This window comes from Rhinopithecus bieti, unplaced genomic scaffold, assembly GCF_001698545.2.
Source record: "Rhinopithecus bieti isolate Rb0 unplaced genomic scaffold, ASM169854v2 scaffold_14936, whole genome shotgun sequence".
NCBI classification, from domain to species: Eukaryota; Metazoa; Chordata; class Mammalia; order Primates; family Cercopithecidae; genus Rhinopithecus; species Rhinopithecus bieti.
Window position 1 is genome coordinate 107,967 of NW_016808811.1, and position 6,181 is coordinate 114,147.

The window sequence follows — 6,181 nt, forward strand, 5'->3', positions numbered from 1 at the left end:
AAGCTAGTGTAAAGATAATACTAGTAGCAATTCTGCAATTTAAGATACATTTCTTTAACAGGGCACAGTTAAACTACAGGTGTTTGGAAACGTGAATGTAAACGAACCAAGGAAGGTCCTGCTGCAGCCTTCCTTGTTGGAAGACTTCTACTCTTGCTTCAGTGTCCTGTGTGACCTCTCAGATGTGGCACAAGACTGCCTGATTCACCAGACATCAAATGTTAGTAGGCCTACTTTCTTTTTTTTTTTTTTTACCCTTATATAGAATGTAAATATCAAGGGGATTTCATGTACCTTGTGCCCTCCACTGTGGAGTCCACTGCTCTGGTCTAGCGGTTTCCTAACAAAGATTCTCTAGATACTACCAGAGCTACTAAATCAGACTACTTGGGTGAGGTCTGCTTCTCCATTAGCTCCCAGCCTGCTGGCGTCTGACAACTTGATGACACTAACCTCCCTACGTGGGCAGCTCCTTTACAGCAGCCTTGATGGTGTTCATCTTCTTGAACATTTCTGATGATGAAGAGCTTATTACCCTCCAGTGTGGTCCAGCTCATTTTTGGACTCCTGTAATTGTAAGAAAACACGTTCTTCTGCCTCCCTGTAGCTCTACCCACTGGTATAAGTATATTGCTCTCTGGTGTCAAACAGAAAATGATTCACCATCTCCTCCCCTGTTCTCCCTCTCTCCTCCCTAGACCCTTAAATCAATTCCCAATTGACTGGTTTTTAGAATATTTCTCCCATCCCGATTCCCCTCCCCTGGCTGGTCTCCTACTTGGAAATATTGCCCAATATCCTGTGTGTCATCAAGCCAGGGCAGAGCACTGTGGGTGTGTGGCCTCCTCTGATTACTGCTGCAATGGGACTGTTAATGCCAAAGAGATTCATCATCACCAGCTGAGATTTGCCTGCTCTCTCCAATTGGGTGCTACATATAGATACAGCACATACATTCATGAATGGTAGAAATATTTTGCATAATTGAGTTGAAGGATTTTCAAACTCTCTTCAAGATATTCCCTCTGTGGCTACATGAGCATAATATACTGGTTCATGGTGCAAAGTCCTAAAGATATGATATTCTAAATTTTGTGCTTCTATCTTCATCTTGTTTCTTACCATTAAAAATATGGCATCAGGCTGGGTGCGGTGGCTCATACCTGTAATCCCAGCACTTTGGGAGGCTGAGCCAGGGAGATCACTTGAGATCAGGAGCTCAAGACCAGCCTGGCCAACATGGTGAAATCCCATGTCTACTAAAAATACAAAAATTAGGCAGGTGTGGTGGCTGGCGTCTGTAATCCCAGCTACTCGGGAGGCTGAGGCAGGAAAATTGCTTAAACTCGGGAGGCGGAAGTTGCAGTGAGCCAAGACTGCGCCACTGCACTCCAGCCTGGGCAACAGAGCGAGACTCCATCTCAAAAGAAAAAATGGCATCAGGACAAACACTGAACCTAGGATCACGTCAGTTGGCACCATGTAGGCCCACATCTACTGTGTGACTTTCAGCAGGACACTTACTCTTTTTGTACCTCTCAACCCTCAATAAATAAAATGAGAATATCAGTGCCTACCCTCCTGACCTCAGAAAGTTTTAGCAAGAATTAAATGAGTTATAAATTGTGAAAATTTTACAATGGCTTTTAAAATAGAATGTAGATATTACTACCATTATTATTACTATGTAAGCTGTAGGCACTTAATAAATATTAATGGAGAAATGAAACAGATAAATGATAGAGAAAGGACTGAACAATGACAAGAAGGAAGATCAGAGTAAGATAAGACACAACATCAATTCAAGCTCTTGGCACCTTAAGCCATTGTCTGTTGCTGATGGCAACACAGAAAGAATCACAGTACTTTAAGTCCAAGACAGTGTTTAAAATTTAAAGAATTCAGGGCTTACTTTCTGGCAAGGGATCATCTCACCCACGATTTCTAAAGTTCCATGCAGTTAATGAGGCATCTAGTAGCACCTGTTCAGAATCTACCCAGGAAGAAATGTAATGGGGAAGAGGCAGAAGCTAAGAGGCAAGGCTCACATTCATCAATGCACATTGCTAGTCTTCAGAGGATGACAAAATATTTAACTGCCGGGCAGCAAATCCCATTTGACTGTTTAAGTAAGAGGTAATGATTAATATCAAGCTAAAAGTATGTGCCTTTCTACATTTTATTATATAAAATACACTAATGGCATATATATGAAATAAAATTGCATTTTCAACAAGTTTTTCATTCTCCCATGAACTAAACATCACAGGATATTTGTTCCTATGCATTTAGTCATCCATCCATTTATTCAAACAAACAGCTCTTAAGTGAATATTATGTGCTCGGCTTTGTCCCAGGTATAGCAGGACTAAAAGAAGAATAACCTTGCAGTCGGGCATAGGAGACACACACACATACAGAGAGAGAGAGAGATTTAAATGCACTATGATGTGATTGAACACAGACAGATGACTCAGGCTGCAGAGGGCCTTACAGGTGATCTTTGAGCAGCAGATCGGTCAGGACTCAGTTGTAGATCAGAGAAACCATTCTAGCAAGTTTAAGTAGAACAGGATTTAATGCAGGAAATCAGGTGCTAACAAAATCTTTGGAAGGTCAGGAAAAGAGGTCTCTGCAAAACCTGGAGAAATATATCCTAGAACAGTACTGCAAAACCGGACTCCCAAGTGGAGCTGCCTTCTCTGCCATATTCAGGAAGCTTGGAAATCAAAAGGCTGACACTGCAACCATTGGCTCCAGGAATATAGCTCATTTGCAATTTTCATGGATACAATTGTTGGCTCCTGTTAGACCCTTGCTGGGGGGAAGAATAAAGGCTAACAGATCACACAGCTCTTGCCATTTAACTCAATTCTGATTTTAAGTCTTGTGCGAATGCATCTGACTAAAACAGCCCTAAATCATATTTGGAACCTCTGCAGTACAGAAACCCCAAGAAGAGGGTTTGAACAGCTACCAGTGAGCCTGTTTAGCTCACCCAGCTCGGTAGAAAATGTAAAGATGAAACAACATTAGGGTGGAGAAGGGGAAAGGACTGAAGCTAAGAGGAACAGCATGTGCATGATACTAACCAGTATTGGACCTATGCCCTTGATGAGCCACAAACACAACCACGTAGAGCACTCGAAATGTCAAAATCTTTTTGGTCATCCTTGTTACTGACATTGTAATACTAACATCAAATCCATATGAGTGCTCTGGTACAGTAAATATGAACTCAGAGTCAAGAGACAGCAATGCAATGCTCTTCCCAGCTCTGACAGTGACAACGTCCCTTGCGAGGTCATTTAACATGCCTGGCTTCATTTTTCCTATTTGTAAGGTAGAAAGAGTTTCCATGATTCTCTTCTAACAGGAAGTAATAAGAAACAGAAACATCAAAACTCTTATCTTGGTGTGAGTGGTTATACACATACTAGACATCCTCTTTAATGGAGGAAAGGGGGACAGTTACAGTGTGTGCAGACTCGCTTTTGACTAGTAAATTCCTCTCCTAATAGTACAGTATTGCAGTTTTGTTAGGATAATGTCAAAACAGTGGCCACTCAATAAATGCTCATTGGCATGAGATTAAAATGTAATAATTCTGGAATTCAGTTTTCTTTGGAAATGTAGAACTCTTCCCAGCTTTCCTCTCACGACTTGAAGAAACCTGTCATAGAACAGCACATGTTGACTGGCAAGGTAAATAAGTGAGAGAGCCAGAGCTTTGCATTGTTTGCTGGGCCTTGTGCTCAGCCAACATGAAGGCTTGGCAAGCAGAGTTGTCTTCCATTTCACAGTTTTCATGAATATGTAATTCATCTACTCACAATAGACGTATTTAATGCAGTTTGGAAAGCCACATGTTATTTCCTTGCTCTAATGGCCTCTTCTGCCCCTTTTTAGAAACAGAGAGGCTCAGCAGCTGTTGAAGGTCAAGCTACCACTGGGTTACTGAGTTACCGCACACAGCAATGGTGGAGACCACGTGGCGTATAAACTAACTGCAGGAGTACAGGCGGTATGCCATGGCGAAGTATCTTTAAATACCTCTCCCTTCCCAAGACCAAGAGGAAAGAGGAGTCCAAGCAAGCTATGAGAGATAATATGCAATCAGATAAGCTTTTAAGACAGGCACTGGGCAGAGAAAATATGACACATGTAGTAAGGATTCCATTTAGTTAGATTTTTTCCCTCATCATCTGCACTTATGTGAGAATCAGTGATGACCAGAAAAGAATAGCGCAAAACCAAAAAACCACAAACAACCCTAGAATAAGACCTGGTGGCAAAGAAACTGTGTCTTCAAAGTGATCATCTACCTCACGATAGCAGAAGGGAACAGTAAGTCTGAGGTTTGGGCCTTCCTCAGATCCAGATGGAGGCAGCTAGTAACACGTCTCTGCTGTTTTTTCATTTCCTCATTTTTGTATACATACACACACACACACACACACACACACGCTTGGGAAGAAAGAGAGAAGAATTTCACAGAAATACTCTATGCCTTAACCAATTAACAATTACAAAATAAGAAATATGACTATATGATAATTGAATTGCCACCAGCAGTACAAGAGGACAAAGCCAGTTTCATTGCACTTACGTGTTTCTTAGATTAACTTTCTTTTATTCCACCAAACTTATGCCTTACTCCTGTCTTGTCTCTTTGACTAATGAGAATAACTGATCCCCACTTGCTAACATTCAGACCTGTCAAAGTATTGGTATCCTTCAGTCTCCCTGCTTTTTCCACTCTTGGAAGCTACTAAGAAAGTAGCTACCACTCTTGATTTTATAAAGAACCTTCTTAAATGTATTACCATTTCAAGAGATTTCTTCTGAATCCTGGCCAACTTTGACTTGCTCTTATTAAAAAATGGAAATGTTTAAAATGTAAGAATGCTTTATATCTGCAAGGTAATGAGCAACAATGTGGCTAGTTCAAGCTGAGATTTTTTCCCCGTTTTAATCTTTCTTACGTGTGGTAACCATTTAGAGTTTACACAGAGCTTTGAAAAGACGGTCTTGGGCTTGGGGTATGGTAAAAGCCAGGGTGCCATAGAAGACTGGCACCTTTTATACTGGCAGAATAACTGTCTTTAAAGGGTTATTGTGAGGAGTAATCGGGGCAGAGCAGGAATTATGGAAAAGAACCAACCATATACAGAACTAGAGAGCCTGGCACTGGGTCAGAGGGAACTTCAGAGCCCATTCCTCCAGCATTCTCTGCGTCATCTCAGGACTGCTGAGACATGAGGGCCTCCCTCAGCATGCAGGATTCAGGCGGACATGACTTGGTTTAAACAAGAAACCAGCTGGTTCTCAGAGGCTTAAGAGGATGACTGTGAGGGTCACCAAAAAGACTCATCTTTTCTCAGCAGCCAGAGAACACAAATTTCCCTGACATAATTCAGGAGAATGGATGGGTTAGCCAATTCCTTCAGGGGTAAAGTAGAGCACCATCCAGCCATTCTCACCAACAATCCATGCAGGACTCACAAAGCAGGAGAAGACCCTAAAGGTTTCTTGCCTAAGAATTGTATTGTATTCACAATCTCTGGGTAATTACCTGCTTTTCACTTTATTGTGCCTAGGCAGCTTCAGTGCTCATGACACAACCCAGATGTGAAAGTTTCTACAGAGTAGTTTTTTCCAATTCTGTGAAGAAAGTCACTGGTAGCTTAATGGGGATGGCATTGAATCTGTAAATTACCTTGGGCAGTATGGCCATTTTCACGATATTGATTCTTCCTATCCATGAGCAAGGTATGTTCTTCCATTTGTTTATGTCCCCTTTTATTTCATTGAGCAGTGGTTTGTAGTTCTCCTCAAAGAGGTCCTTCACATCCCTTGTAAGTTGGATTCCTAGGTATTTTATTCTCTTTGAAGCAATTGTGAATGGGAGTTCATTCATGGTTTGGCTCTCTGTTTGTCTGTTATTGGTGTATAAGAATGCTCGTGATTTTTGCACATTGATTTTGTATCCTGAGACTTTGCTGAGGTTGCTTATCAGCTTGAGGAGATTTTGGGCTGAGATGATGGGGTTTTCTAAATATACAATCATGTCATCTGCAAACAGGGACAATTTGACTTCTTCTTTTCCTAATTGAATACTCTTTATTTCTTTCTCTTACCTGACTGCCCTGGCCAGAACTTCCAACACTATGTTGAATAG

General features: G+C 41.4%; 1 long non-coding RNA gene across 1 annotated transcript in view; it reads right to left on the minus strand.

Moving 5' to 3' along the window:
* Positions 1-290: 290 nt before the first annotated feature.
* Positions 291-6,181, minus strand: part of LOC108538904 (uncharacterized) — a 16,947-nt gene continuing 11,056 nt past the window's right edge. Inside the window, exon 3 of the long non-coding RNA XR_001888224.1 lies at positions 291-567. This is a non-coding gene — a long non-coding RNA (uncharacterized LOC108538904). The remainder of the gene's footprint in view (positions 568-6,181) is intronic.